This window comes from Eschrichtius robustus, chromosome 16, assembly GCF_028021215.1.
Source record: "Eschrichtius robustus isolate mEscRob2 chromosome 16, mEscRob2.pri, whole genome shotgun sequence".
Lineage (NCBI taxonomy): Eukaryota > Metazoa > Chordata > Mammalia > Artiodactyla > Eschrichtiidae > Eschrichtius > Eschrichtius robustus.
Window position 1 is genome coordinate 8,743,974 of NC_090839.1, and position 16,393 is coordinate 8,760,366.

General features: G+C 39.5%; 1 protein-coding gene across 2 annotated transcripts in view; it reads left to right on the forward strand.

Annotated features, from left to right (window-relative positions):
* The first annotated feature begins 11,679 nt into the window (after nt 1-11,679).
* The window catches only part of ZNF217 (zinc finger protein 217), a 38,496-nt gene continuing 33,782 nt past the window's right edge, over nt 11,680-16,393 (forward strand). For both annotated transcript variants that reach the window (XM_068524242.1, XM_068524245.1), the window contains exons 1-2: nt 11,680-11,755; nt 13,125-13,227. The gene's annotated coding sequence lies outside the window, so the exon portion shown is untranslated. The remainder of the gene's footprint in view (nt 11,756-13,124; nt 13,228-16,393) is intronic.

Genomic DNA, 16,393 nt, shown 5'->3' on the forward strand with positions numbered 1-16,393 from the left:
CTGCCAAAATAAAATTAAAAAAAAAAAAAAAATGGTGTGTGTGTGTGTGTGTGTGTATAAAAACAGAGGCCTTTTATTTTCTCACTTCCCCTTTAGAAGGAGGAAGAGATAAATCATGAGAACAGGACTGATATTAGGAATTCGGTCCAAAAAAGGAAGGTTCCAGTGAATGCTGTGAAGTCCATGTAGGTAAAACTCGACTTAAGATGCCTTCTATTTCATCATAAGTGATAAGGCAGTTCAGAATGAGGGCTTTGAAGACTTGTGAGTTATCCAAGAAAAATGATACTTGTTTTCTACTTCTGGTTTATTTTATTGATATCCAAACTTGTTTCATAAAACATGACATATTTCCCATATTACATGTTTAAAGATTGAAGAATATTTCTTGTATATTTAAAAATGTACAAGAAATATTTATATACATATATTTCTAACATGTGTTTAAAATATATGAAAGCTGAAAGAAAACTTTTATTTGTGGACATCCGAGTAACTAGAAAATATAAGCAAAATATATATTTTCTCAAGCATTATGGCTAGATCAAATTTGTTGTTTGCTTGGTTGTATTTGTTTTTTCTTTTTGGTTTGTTTCTAGTTTGCTTGTTGATACCGGTTGTTTTGTTTTGTTTTGTTTTCTTTAAGATAGTAGAGTCCTTCAGCTAGTGAATAAAATCCTCCATGTTTTAACATTTTATGGTTTGTTTTATAAGCATTTAAAATGAATTGAAATGCATCTGCTGGTTCAAAGCTAAGGTATCTAGCGCTTACTCTTCAAGACACGTCTTATTTTCTAGCTGATCTGACTTAGCTAGGGAACCACACCTTGTTGGTGTTGCAGCAAATGATTTGACTCAAGGGTTTAGAGGAAATATTAACGGGTAGAAATAAAGTGTTGCTGCAGATCAATGCCACACCCCTTCTCTTTCTCAGTGGGTCCCAGCTGTCTATTGAATCCGAGTCTCTGCAGTGAGATTTCCCCGACTTTCACCTACACTCCTGTGACTTTAGGAAAAAAATCTGCCTCTGGGACAAAGGTCAATGAGCTAGCTTCATTGAAGGTTTGCAGGCTGCATTAATGTCTGGAGGCAGCAAAGAATAATGGGTCTGAGCATGGTGCCTAGCTGTGCAATCTAGGGCAGGTGAGTTAACATTTCTGTGCCTTTTTCCTCCTCTGTAAAATGGCATCTGCCCTACAGGGCTGTAGTAAGGATTCACTGAGTGAAGAGATATAAAACGCTTAGAATAGCACTTTGAGACGTGGTGAGCAAGATATACAATTGTTTGCCATTATTGCGATGTGCGTTGGTGATAACCCCCCTCCCCCCAATGGCTACAGCCCAGCAAATAAGAGTCTGCTCAGGAGGGAGGGGGCTGGAACCACTGGGGGAAAGTCATTTACTGAAAGAACAAAGTTTTCTTTTATGTATTTTGAAAATGGAATCCTTCACAGAAGACAGCTCTTCTGCATAGTAAAAATGCCAGTGAAGAAGAGAAAATGCTGATTTCTCCCAGCCTGTGGCACCAGGGAGGAGGGACTTTTAGAGCCAAAGGGACTTTTAGCTGAGTAATAAAGCAATATTCCTCAGGAACACCACCCTCGTCCTTCTCCTGGTGATTGTAAAACTCTGTAACAGAATGTTCAAGGTCTTCTAGGTATTTTACAAAAATCACTTGAGAAAGACTGCTCCTGAACCATCAATTTTTAACCAGTGCTTACCAGGCATATTCTAAATAAGTGATACCCAAACAACTGTTTAATGGTTCATCATGAAACTCTGCAATTGTTTTTTCTACTGGTGTTAGCAATAAACATCCATTATGAGAATTACAACATGTGAGTTACACAAAAACGATAAGATCGTTTTTAAAACTAATTTTTTTTCCCTAAATAACAACAACAAAAAAATCACTGTTAAAAAAATGTGAAAAATAAACACTCATACACAGAGGAAATTAAAAATTACCGGTGATTATTAATAACATCTTAGTGGATGAGAATGGGTTTTTAAAAAAATCCCTCACATGTGGTGCAGAATCTGGGATTTTTTTTAGACGTCGGGATAAAATAAGACCAAAATAAATTCAAGGAGAAAAAGAGGAAGCCATTCTACACGAATACCAGAATGGAGACCACTTCCTTCTCAAATAGGTACATCCCCCTTTGCGAAAAATGACCAGGATCTTCAAAGTAGGGAGGAGAAACAAGAATATCCCTTGGGAATTCTAGGAGTTGAAAAGCACGGGCTTAATGTAAAAGCAACAAGCACAGGAGCTGACAGAGTCTGGATGTACAGAAGGAACATGCAGACTCAGGTTACAGGGGACAGGGTGTGCTGTGGGAAGGCCAGTACTCTTTGCCAGAAGTCCTGGATTTAAGTTTGAGCTGTGCAGCTGACTAACTTTGTGACCTTAGGAAGGTCACGGTCTCTCGGAACCGCGGTTTCCTAATCTGTGAAATGGGACCATACACTTCCTCTTTCTCCCTTGCCGAGTCATATTAAGATAATGTGTCTGTGAGATCCTTTCAGTAGTACAATGCAAACATGCTGTTCCTGAGGCACAACTCCAAGCTTTTCTGTATTGTTTGGATCAAAACATTATTTCCTTGTCTGCATTACTTACCTACATGGACTTACAGTTGTCTGTAAAGATGAAATGAGCTGCTTCCCCAGAGGCTGTTCAGAAACCTGGGTGGTTGAATTCTTTGCAAATTTATCTAAAGTCATGTTTTTAAAAATAGGTACCTAGAAATACGCTTCCTCAGCTGTCCCGAGGTTAAAACCACCTCACTCACAGTTTATTCCTGACTCGGAACATTTGCTGACTGTTTTTGGACACCGGTTAATGGCCTAAGCTTAAGCACTCCTGATAAATGGATCAAGAAGTCAGTGTTTCCTCGCCAAACACATTCTCATCCTGTACCCCATCTCTGGCCAAATTCTTAGGGCTCCGGCCATAAATATGTAATGCCTCCTAGGAACACGGGCCTGCCTATCTGTGGGCCCACGCCCATCTGCTGTTCCACGTGAAACTTGGAGACAGGCCAGGGTATGGCCAAATAATGACTGTGCCAGAATGAGTTAATCACAGGCCCTCCAAAGCAGGGCGGACAGAGACCCCTCCATGCTGGACCCAGGCGGGCTGGGGACGCACTTCCGAGCCTGCCATTCTGGTGGAACAGTAACCCTTCCGGGCAGCAGGAGCCTTTGTGAAATTACTGCAGTGTTGAGCTAATTGGGTGCCGGCTCTCTGGATTTAGGCCACGGTTACTGGTTGGCTTTTCTGAGCCTGCTTTTGGCAAGGTGGGAAAGGAGGAGGAAAAAAAAATGGTGTAAGCAAGTTTCGAAATCTTAGATCATTTCATGAATGACTCAGTGTTTCCTTTTGGAAAAGTGCAATAATTGACGTTCATTAATAAGTTACCTACAAAAAAAAAATAGTTCTAAATATTGAGGAGCCTTTTGGGCTATCTGAACACAGCCATCCTCCAATCTTCATTTTTATAGCTTCCAGAGGAATCTCATTCACTTGATAACGTGTACTTGTTGAAAAATAAACTGTCACATACTTCCTTCTTCAGGCTTCCTGTTCTTTCTGAGAAAAGCATTGAGGTTGTCTTTTTCTCTCTTTCTTTCCTTTTTTTTTTTTTGATTTGAAAATGCAAAATATAATGTATCAAATTAACACGTACAGTTTAAACTTACATAATGTTATGTGTCAATTATACCTCAATCGAGCTGGAAAAAATATTCAAAATATAAAGCTATTACCCTTCTTTACAAGACTAGTTCTATTCAGACAAGAAGAGAAGAGCAACTTCTTTATCTCGTCACAGAATGAGCAGGTCATACAGTATATTTCTTTAGTGTATGAAATAAATAACGAAGTATGTTTCAAATATTATCTTTAATTCATTTGGGCATATTTCAGTTTTAGAATTAAAAAAACAAAACAACAAAAACCTCTTTTTCTGTCTCTCTCTGGACAGAAAAAATCCTGAAGTTGTAACGCAGAAGACACCCATTTTTCCGGCATTAGCACTGTAGAATCCAGCTAAAGAGCTATAAACCCTGAGGATGTCTCCAATGACTCATTACTGGAATAAATGTTTCTAATGTTGAAGGTATGCAAATAGAGCTTAATCGGCGAAGGAAGACTCTGCAATTCAATAAATAAGGTTGAGAATGTTACTGTGGTTACCGTGGACTCTATTTGCATACAGGCTTATCTTGTTTTTAAAGCAGTGGGGAAAAAAAAGAGGAGGGAGAGAAAAATCCCAACTTTCACCGCAGGTTCTCAAAGTACAATCTTATAAGGCACCACAGTTCAGGCCCCATTAACAAGCAAAAGAAAGAAAAAAAAAAAAAGCTTAGTGTGGAAGAATCCAAAACCCATTAGAAGCATTTTCTAGAATGTAGAAGGCAAACAAGACACTAGCCTCAGGTCATCTTACCGAGAAAATTACACAATCAAACTTTTTGTCACTCACGTCTGTGTTAGATCGGGGCTGATTCCGTGACTGCTCTGGTCTCAGGAGTCGGCCCTGCTCAGGCTGTGGGCTCATCACTACGTGTGTCCCTGGCTAGCGCTCCAAGCCAGACAGAGGCTCACATTGAAATAGAATAGAAAAAAGACAAAAAGGGAGAGGGGCCCCATAGCGGATTCTCACGCTATATATCGAATCACAAATCTTGCCTCGTTTAATACTGTGAATTAAGCTGGAATCACTCGTCCTCCTTTTGCAAGAAAAGCTCAAACTGTACATTTTTTTTAAATTAATTAATTAATTAATTTTTATTTTTGGCTGAGTTGGGTCTTTTTTGCTGCGCTGCGCATGGGCTTTCTCTAGTTGCGGAGAGCGGGGGCTACTCGTCGTTGTGGTGCGCGGGTTTCTCATTGCGGTGGCTTCTCTTGCTGCGGAGCACGGGCTCCAGGCCCGTGGGCTCAGTTGTTGTGGCTCGCAGGGGCTTCGTTGCTCTGTCGCATGTGGGATCTTCCCGGACCAGGGATCGAACCCGTGTCCCCTGCATTGGCAGGCGGATTCTTAACCACCGCGCCACCAGGGAAGCCCAGACTGTGCATCTTTGTACTTCCGTGTGAGCACATCTGATTCACTTTGGGCTCCAGAAGAAACTGCGCTCCCATGCGATAGCTCGTCCGTGTGTGGTGGAAGTATTTCAAGGAAATAGACTGGGCAAAGTCCACACTGACTCAGGAAGGGAATGGATTTGAAGCTTCAAAACTTGTCTAAATTACTCATACCCCCGGTGGAGGAGCAGGAGGGAACGGGCAAAGCGCATCACAGGCAGATGCCCTGCTGGCGTGTGGCGCCCACGACAGACAGCATCTTACACTGTGGACGCCAGCAAATCCGACATCCGTTTTGCCTTCCAGGAGGGGATTCACCGTCTTCCAGGTCCGACGTGCTGGAGAAATGCTGAAAACGCTTAGAGTAGAAACAAATACACATGCTCTAAAGATTCATTTTATAACCATCTTTACGTGTTTGTATTTTATATAATTAGATCATCTAGCTTTGGGGGCGTTGTCAAGGCTGCTCTGACAATTAACTCACGGACAGGACGGAACAGGTGTCCTATTTTTAGTTACTGCGCACCGCCCCTCCCCAATGAAGTCTGATTCTGAAGTGGAAAGTGAGAAAAGGGCGCAGTGGTTAAGAACCTTAGGCACGGAGAAACAGAGATGGTGTGCTTTTATTTAAGGAGCTTGGTCCCTTAAGATTGTAATACAGCCATAAGTTTTACTGGACTTTAAAAAAATCTACGGTCGTATTTTTCTACCATGCTAATACCTGCCTCTCATATCAAATTCCAGAGGTACAAAGGGGACACAGAGAAAAAGCCTATCCCCTGCCCACTATGCTCCCCCCGCCTCCAACCCTTCCCAGGTCCCCTCCCTAGAGGTCTCCACTATGACCAGGGTGAAGATTTTTTAAAGGAGATAATTACCCTGTCAATTTGGTTCTCCTTTACAATGTGAATACCTCTTTTGTGGTCTTTATTCCTGGATAGCTTGCTCTGAAATATCTTAAGATACAAAGGGAAAAAAGAGTTTCAGTGGTATGATAGTCTTTACCTATTAGGGTTTTAATTCAGCTGTCAGTGAAAGCTTTTTCTTTTTTCTTTCTTTTCTGTTTCACTTTTTGGAGATATTCTGCACCATTCTGCTGACCGAAGACCAAAAGGAGTTGGGGTCAGGGGTGTGGTGGAGGAGTGCATACAGCATTTGTGTTTTATAAATATTTATATGAGAAAGAAAACAAGGCGTGATTTAAGAAGCTGACATGTTTAACACATGAGAAAAATCATCGTTGTAAAGGATCAGGTGAAGAAAAGCAGAATAAAACCAAGTACTATGCCATTTTTTAAAAGCTGCCAGGAAACATACCAATTTAGGAACCATGGTTGTTTCTGAGGGTCATGTGTTGGGTTTATGGGTGTTTTCTTCAGCTTTCAAATTTTCTGTAGTGAACATTAAGTCCTTCTAATCATAAACATTAAAAAGTGTCTCTTAAGCATTCTATATTGTGTCTAGAATGTATCCTCTGGTCTTTCCTCAGTGATACTGTAAAATGTGTAAACTCTTATAATTAAAATATGGCAGGTGCATAGACCTAATAACAATATTCTTCTGCTTATTGTGGACTTATCCTGAATAATTCTGATTCATCTACTGTGGCCTCTACTGTATCCTATTTACATTTGTTCAACATATATTATGTATAGTTTAACCATATAGATAACATTTCAGCAACTATCCCTACAGTTTGGAAGTTGGTATTTTTAACACTATGCAGGATATTCTGTATCAGGTCAATAAACAGAAATTAAACTTGAATATTGAGGATCTGGTCAGCTTTTCTTAAAGAGTTGGTCTTGACACCTACAACAAGCCTGAGAATGGATTACAGACACTATAAAGATCCCTGGCGGTAGCTTCTTGGCTTGATCAGCTTAATGATTCATTTATATTGTAATGTTATTTTTCAGTTGTATGCCTGTGTGTGCTTAAAGTAAAAAGGACAAAAATAAGTTTGAGGGGGAAAATACATTTTAATTGCTTTCAAATGTTCCAGTAAACTCAAACCCATATACTCTTGCTCAAGAATTTCTTTGCCAGATTATTACGTACTTGCTTGCCAAATCTCTCTAGTTTTCTCTTATTTTCTTCATCTTAGGAACCAAAGAAGATATTATGCTGGCTGGTCAGAAAATGTAAATATTTTCAAAAAACTTAAACATTCAAACGTCATAGGAAAGAGTAAAAAAAAAAAAAAAAAAAATCCGATCTCTACTCCTAAAAACAACTAATAGTAAGAATCAGAAAATAGCAAAACCAATCTTAAGCCCCCAAGAAGAAAGAATATATAATTTTTTCACATTCATGTTTAATTTTGTTATCTTCAACTGTAGTTCCTACTGCAAACATCCCAATAAACGGCCAGTCTCTATGACTAAGGAAATACTCCAACTTATGATCCACCGATAAGGCGAAGAAATATCAACAAGTCCAGGAGGTCTCCTGAGTCGCTATCTAACAGATGGTGGCACCAGCAGCAGGCCCAGCTAAATGACAAGGAGCCGTGGTTGTACCCAAACCATTGCAAGTTTGCTAAGATTATTTCAGCCCATCGAACAACTCCAGGTGGGCACCAGGCACACTGGATTCTATGTGACCGGAATACAATAGAATATACGTGAATGGTGGGTGCCCGTTGTTCAAAGAAGTTTTGAATTATTACAGGTTGAAATTCCAGTGTTTCTCTGATGAATTTACAGTATTTAGCTGCATACTTGAAAACTCAGAAAGACATAAAATCTTTCATAACTTGGAGAAATAAAGAGGAGGGCACACACAGAGATGGAAAGAGACAAAACTTGAGAGTGAATTCAGATATCATCTTTTTTCACAAGCAAAAACTCAGATATAAATAATATCCCTAAAATGTTTATAAGAACAGTTTTATTTCAGTCTTGATTTCTTTGAGGGTGAAAGGAGACAGCTTCTTGGGTTCAGGATTCTCTTACAAAATACTGTTTTCTTTGTTTGTTTGTTTGGTTTTTTTTTTTGGCTGCGCCTTGCGGCATGTGGGAATCCTAGTTCCCTGACCCGGGATCGAACCTGTGTCCCCTGCATTGGAAGTGCAGAATCTCAACCACTGGACCACCAGGGAAGTCCCCAAAGTACTATGTTTATTTTATTTATTTATTTTTAAAAAATTATTTATGTATTTATTTTTATCTTTTGCTGCGTTGGGTCTTCGTGGCTGCGCGCGGGCTTTTCTCTAGTTGTGGCGAGCGGGGGCTACTCTTTGTTGCGGTGCGTGGGCTTCTCATTGCGGTGGCTTCTCTTGTCGCAGAGCACGGGCTCTAGGCGCGCAGGCTTCAGTAGTTGTGGCATGAGGGCTCAGTAGTTGTGGCACACGGGCTTAGTTGCTCTGCAGCATGTGGGATCTTCCTGGACCAGGGCTCGAACCCGTGTCCCCTGCATTGGCAGGTGGATTCTTAACCACTGCGCCACCAGGGAAGTCCAAGTACTATGTTTATAGATGGTTATTTTCAAGACAAAATATCTGTGACATCTTGATGTCTCCAAAAAGGCAATATTGGACTTCCCTGGTGGTCCAGTGGTTAAGACTCCGCACTTCCACTGCAGGGGGCACAGGTTCGATCCCTGGTGGGGGAAGTTCCGCGTGCTGCGTAGTACGGCCACAAAAAGACAGTATCACGCTCATGGGGCACTTTTCCTGCACCCTCCTAGTGTCTTGTGATATAAGCAGGGAAACTGAGTCAGGGATAGAGTCAAACTGTAGCTCTTATATGATCCAAGAACAGCAAAAGCCCAAAGTCTGTTTAATTTAATCCAGTGCCCTTGGCTCTCAACTCTACTTGACATCCTTGTTACTTAAAGCACATGAATTTTAAAGAACAGTTTTCATCATAATTATCATGTAGTGTTAGAAGTAATTCATTACTCTCTGGGGTCAGAAGGAAAGGCTTTCATTCTTAAGAGACCCAATCAAAGGTTACTTTACCCACTAAACAGCCTCAGACATTCTCAAATGCCAGAGGATGTCTTCAGAAGAAATAAAATTCGTAAGTAGGCCTTCTTTGCTCCCTCTTAGACCCCTAAGAAGGCACGTTTGCCACTAAGGCAAACACCTGCTTTATCTTGTAGTCTAAGATTATGAGCTTTTCTTATCTGTCTTCTTATTTACAGCTAAGGTACTTAATTAAAAACTAAATATAAATCTATCAACCTGATGGGCAAAAAGAAGGAGTCTTTGAAAAGACACAGATTAAGGAAGAGAAGTCTGAAATAGAAAAATGGAATATTGTGTCATAGAGCAGATTTAGGATCCCTCAGACTGCAAAATAATGTTTTCCAAATAGTTTTTAAGTGTCTGTCAAATCTGTCAATTACCTGCTTTGGGTTATTTTACATTTCTTCAAAACCTCTGAAGTTCAAAGTAAAGAATGGTGACAATGGTTAAATCCAGCATCTACAAGGAGACTGTTTCCAGGGAATTTGACATTTCAATTAAGGTTGCAACGGTGATGCCCCTCCTTTTCAAAGATGATCAAGTGTATCACCTTGGAAAACCATGTCATCTTGTTTGGAACCCTCCCTCATGCTCCTGCTCCCTGTAAGAGATCTGCTAGAGAACTTTAATACAAACCAGAAACTTAATTTAAGTAAATGGTACTAAAAAAGAAACTTCTGGCCCAGTACTTCAGAATCTTTGGACTATTAATAACCAAGAGAACTGTATTTTCAAGTTGGTGTATTGTTCATCTATTCTGCTCCCAACTTTGATCTCAATATTTACAGGGTGTCTGTGAAGTCTGGAAACAAAGAAGGAAATGCATAATATCATCATGAACCTCTTCAATCTGCAAAAAATTAGAATACAACAGAATAGACTAATAGAATGGTATAATCGAATAAAACAAAACAAAAAAACAGAGTAAATTAATAAAGTAAATGAAATAACACTATCTAATGTTTCCAGACTTTATGGAAATCCTCCCCGTGAACTTGTGGGGTGTGTTGAGCCATGAGTAGCTTGGCGAAATGGGAAACTCCACTGCAGGAAGTGGTGCTTTTCTGATGCTGCTAATTAAGGAATGTGGAACCCTTCCTTCTGAGTCAGCTTGGCGGTATGTGGATCTCTGTGCTGCTTGCTGCTTACGTGATTATTGCATGAAACTTTGGAAATAAAACCAGAGTATCTCACCACTTAACACTTAAGAGGCAGGAGGTGGTATGTGTGTGTGTGTTTTTTAAATGGTTCCTAATCTTTAAAATGGTTCGCTGCAGCTGGCCTTGTTATCAGCTGATCATATTTACAGCATAGTCTCAGACAGTGGTGCAACCCACAGAGAGGATTTGGACCATTTATGAGCTCGCATTTTAAGGTACCTAGGTTTATCAGAGCATTCTGAGGATTCACTACTACTACACAGCAATAAAAACATCTCATGGGACTGTCAACTCTTTTTAATTTCTTTTTGGTAAAACAAATGTTAATTTATTTTATTTCAAAGGTAATACAGGCATATAAGAGAAAATATTTCGAGAAAAATAGGAGGTAGAAAAAGGTCATGCATATCCCATGATCAAAAAACAACCATTTAAAAAATTTTAATAGAAATTTTGAAATGAACATAAGAATAGAGAGAATAGTGAAGCCCCCATGGCCAACCTCAGTTCTGCAGTTTCAAGATGTAAACCACATTTGCTTCAATTCTCTCCTTTTTAAAGTTTGCTAAATATTATAAACTCCAACATACCAGGCCATTCGTCTCCTATACTCTTCAGTATATATCTCTAAAAAATATGTAAATTTTTTCCTAGTAACTCAAAATGCCATTATCACAGCAAATGAATGAACAATAAGTCCTCAGTATCACATGATGCACAGTCCGTACTAAAATTTCTGTGATAAGAAAACCAATTTCAACAGTTTTACATATGCTTATATGCTCTTTTTGCTTACTAATAAAAAGACATAGTTTATTAAAAATATGATTTTGCATCTTGATTTTTTTTCCATTTGCTATTTTAACTATTTCCCAATGGCATTATTTTTTAAAACTTTCTAATTTCAAAATGGCTATGTGCAAAAGTGGGGCATAATTTGGATGATTAGCTATTCCTCTGTGTGTTTCCACATGTATGTGGAGAGAGAGGGTGTGTGTGTGTTTTCCTTCCCCTTATATTAAGTCTTGTTGCCATGAATGTCTTTGTTCATAACACCTTTTCCTTGATTAGGGTTATTTCCTTGGGATTGATTTCAGGAGTGTTATTGCTGCACCCAAATGTATGAACATTTGTAAGGCCCTTGACTTGTCTCACTGAGTTGTTTACAAAAGGACTGTACCAATTTACACTTCCACTTACAAAGGATGAGAGAGCCTCTATTAAAATGTTTAAAGGCAGTGCTTTTCAGAGCTCTTATAAATCATTGGCTAAGGCTAGCTCATGTGTCATATGGTCATAGCCATCTCAAAATAAATACACATTTTCTATAGCCATAAAAACCTGGCAAGCGCAGACTGCCAAACAACCACAAACTAACTTTGATTAAACAAGGAAACCGGTCTGCTTGTTGAAAATGTGGTAATGAGATAGTTTCCACCCAGCCGGGAAGCCCAGTCGTGGAGGGGGAGGGGAGCCTGCATTTCTTCTTGCCTCTCTACCCATCCTGGAGAAGGTAGAAATGAACAGGTCAGCAATCTCTTCCTCTACGGTTTTTTTTTTTTTTAAGCTGAGTGTTTTATTTGTTTCCATATGGCTGAGTTGATGATGCAAAAATACGATTGAAAGCGGGTTGAAAACTAGCAGAAAACTTCTGGTGGCAGGCGTTTCCTGTAAACGCAGCCCCATGGTACAGGGTAACAGAGGATTAAGGCAGAGCCATTTTAGCTTGGATTCCAAATTCTACTTTGTTTCCTTGGGGACACGTTGTTGTTCTTATTCCTTGACTTCGGATACAACTGCTTCAGAAACTGTTTATTTCTGTTCATAGCCTTCTTTTCTTTAAAGGACATAGCATATCAGTTACAAATCATTATAGCAAATTCAATTGTATTTGGAGAAATTTATGTGACAGAGTTTTTGGTTTTTTTTTTTGAAAGTAGGGAGAAAGAAAAACTATCTCGTTACTGTTGTGTTTGTGGGGGAGGAAAAAAAAAAAGAAGGAACTTGGTAAGAAAATACTTAGCAAGATGGTCTTTAAAAGCCCAGGATCTGAATCTTTAATTCTTTGCTTTTTCTTTTCTTTTTTTTTTTTTTGAAAAAGTTCAGGAAAGATGGTCCTATTATCCTCATTTGCTTTTATACTGTTTTCATCCCACTCAACGTCGCTGAAGCTGTTCCTCAAAGCAAGTGGGAACAAAACATAATCTCTTAAAATATTTTTAAGAGGACATGCAGGCTTGGTATTTGTAAAAATATGTCAACAAAATGAGCTAACGACGTTTGAAAAAAAGTTGTCAAAGAGGCCAAGGAGATTAGTTAAGTAGAAGGGCTGATTTAGGACAGGGAGAGGGATGGCTAATGTCGTTTTGGCTGACATTTACTGAGTCAGTTTTAAGGTTTTTAAGGTCTCATCACCATCAGCCCATTTAACCCTTAAAGGCGCCTGATGCATTGGGGACTATTATTCCCATTTTACAGGTGAGGTAGAGAGGCTAAATCATCGGGCTGAGGTCCCCTAGCAGCTGAGCAGTGGAGTAGGATTTGGATCCAGGAAGCCTCTGGAGACTGTATTTTATTCAGTTCCGGTTTCTGGGAAAACTTGCTGTGTTCGTGTTGGGAGCTGCTGAAAGTGAAGTGGTGAAGTAGCTGGTTTGGGATTAACTATGCTCCAGAAATTTAGGGCAACTGTCTTATCTTTAGTCTAGACTCAGGGATTTTTTTGGTCACTCTATGCCTGTCAAGGGTATGGCTCTGACCTTAATCTCCTCTCCAGCACTTCTCCCAAATCCCAACATCCTATTGGAGGGCGTGGCTTGAGAGGGCACACCTAAAGTCAGGAGATTCTTCTGTTCCACATCCTTTCCTGCTGCCACTAACCTCTGACTTCCTCCTTCAGGGGTTGCTCAGGCCTTGCTTGACCTTCAGTTTGGAGAAGATGCCCAAGGAACACTGAAAGGTGGGTTGTCTCCGAAACTTCCTGGAGGATCACCCAGATTGAGGTATGTATCTTTTTTTCCAGGGAATTCCACTTACTTAGTCTACCTTGGGTGGGCGCTCAGATGATTGAAAGTGAGTGACTCAGTTCTGGAGAGGACAAATCCCTCACCTCTATAAACACACTTCTCTTCTCCAGCCCATGAATAAGTACCCTGGCAGGGTCCTGCAGTGGGTGAGCTTCTGTGACCGTGGGCAATAATCTTCATAATAATAGTGTGTCTTAATTAAATGTTTACCATGTGCCAAATTCTCTGCAAAACATTTTACAGGTGAGGATTTATTTATTCCTCTTAAATACACTTGTCAGTGAGTATTCTTACCTCCATCTGTAAAATGGGGAGAACAGAGGCAAAGAGAGCTCAAGTGAGGTGGCAAAGGCGGCACAGCTGGGCAGTCCAGAGTCTTGGTTTGAACACAGTTTTATGAGCTCAGCCCTTTAACCACTATCCATATGACTGCTTGGAGTTGCAGGTTTCTAATCTGGGCGAAGGGGGTACTGACTCTGCCTGGGTATCCAGTAATGGTGCATACAATGTGCTTGGCCTGTAATAAGTACTTAATCAATGATCCCTATTATTACCCTCTAGTCTCCTAAGGCCAAGGTCAACAACTTAGGGTAAAAAAGAATGGCATGTGGCAGCATGGGGTTTGGAATTAGACGGGGTGAGAATTTCACTTTATTTTTGTTGTAGCACCTCAATGAAGTTAGAAGTTAGTAAGTCAGAAAGCAAGTTAACCTCTGATGGCTATAGTTTCCTCATCTGGCAAATGAATTTAAATATACTTAAATTTATATATATATTTACATAAATATAGATAGGTTATCAGGAGAACTAAGTAACAGCTTGATTGGATACATTAGGTGTGGAGTCAAGACTCTGGCACATAGCAGGGGCTCAATAAATTATTTTATTTCTCCCTTCTTATCCTTTTTATCTCTTCTATTGCTATTGTCCTCGTTTTTGTTGTTGTTATTGTAAAAGTAGCCTGAAAATATGAACACACTTAAATATCCGAGTGATTTCAGCAAAGGAGACTATCTGCTTTACTACTTTAGAAGTGCTCTTAATTTTATCATCTGTTTAATAAGCCTCTTAATACCCCAGCCAGGTCATCATTCCTCTGCTCAAGCCATTCAGTGGCCCTCAGGCTCATTCAGATAAAATCCTATCTTTACAAAGTCCCAAAGGCCCCAGGCAATTTATATGCATCCCCTGCATTCTCATTTTCTGATTTGTCTCTTCTTACTTCACGCCAGCCACTCGGCCACCATGCTAGCTGCCTTGTAGTTCCTTGAGTCACTGGATACACACTTCAAGGTCTTTGCAGGCCAACCTTTTAGCCTCTTTCCCCAGAACCCCACATGGCTCCCACTGGAACCCTATTCAGATCTTTACTCAGATGTCTCCACCTATGAAGTCAACCTGCAGTAGACTTTTTTTTTTTTTTCTTTTGGCCACTTCTTGGCATGCGGAACTTCCCTGACCAGCTATCGAACCCGCACCCCCTGCAGAGGAAGCGCGATCTTAACCACTGGTCTGCCAGGGAAGGCCCAGACTAGCCTATTTAATATCCCCCCGCCTCCCACACCTACCCCTTCCATTTCCTGACCCCTTCGCTCCCCTTATTTTTCTCCATAGTACTTAATTAACACACTAGAATGTTAAATGTTAACTTTGTGAGGATAGGCGTTTTGATTGGTTTGCTTTCCTGCGGCATTCCCAGCACCTAGAACAGTGCCTGGTACACAGTAGGTGCTTAATAAATGTTTGTTGAGTAAGAGAGTAAATGCATGAGTGAATAAAAGAATTCAGGGAGCATATTTATTTAATTAAATAGAACAGCTAAATATTGAGACACTTCCTGTGTGCCAGCAACTGTGACATGGAGGAAACTGGCCTTCCCTTCAAGGAGCCTGTGATTTATTCAGGTGGGCTAAGCATAATCCAGCAAATGTCACAAAGGAGGGGTGAACAAACAGTGACTGAACAAAGAGAGGGTGGTGGCATTTGGAGTGGTCCATGGGGGATGGGCAGGATGGCTACAGATTGACTTTTGCACATACATGGCACATGTATTTGGAGAGATTCAAAGTGACAGTGTGACAGGAAGCCATCACAGAGCAAGGAGATAGGTAAGCAGAGAATGGTTTATCAAATGTTTGTCAGAAGGCAGTAGATGGAGATACTAAACATTTTATTCCCTGTTTTTTTTTTTATTTCCCAGTGTATTCAACACAGTTTGGAATTTCTTTTTAGTAGGCATATGAGTATGCGTTACATGTAAAGAAATTAAAATATTTAGCTATCACCAAACTGTCCTGGATCCTTGCCCACACTTGAGAATTAACCAGCTTTTATTTGTGTATTTCCATATATATATTTCTTATTTATTTGAGATATAACTGACATATAACATTATATTAGTTTCAGGTGGTACAATATAATGATTCAGTATTTGTATATATTGAGAAATGATCAGCATATATATATTTCGTATGATGTGTGTATACATATATATTTACATTAATATACACATACATATATACATATGTATACATAAACATATGTATGTGTGTATTAATGTAAATATATGTGTACATGTATACGTATATATGTATATGTAAATATATTTATATATAATATATACACATAAATATTATATACATATACATGTATTTCCTTTGGAAAATATATTATTGTGTGTGTCTTTTTAAACAAAAATGGCATACGTTTTTGCAGCTTTGTTTTTTTTCTCCACAATGTCTTGGTGATCTAGCCACACCACTTCATTCTTTCCAACTGCTGTCTATATTCTTCAATTCGGATATACCGTAGTTTATGTGGCCATTTTCCTTTTGATGAACACATAGGTTGTTTCTAATTTTTCACTGTTATAAACAATGCTGCAATGAACATCCTTGTGTATGCTTCTTTAAGTACCCGAGTGATTATTTCTCCAGGGTAGGTACTGTAATTATATGCATTTCTGTTTATTTATGTTTTGATTTGTTTAATGTCTGTTTCTCCGATTAAAATGTAAGCTCCATGAAGGTAGGAATGCAATTTGTTTTGTATCTCATTCTTTAGTTACTATCTAGCCAAGTGCCTGGGACAGAGGAGTGCTCCCAAATAAATATTAATGGAATGAATCTAGCTGAAAGCTTGG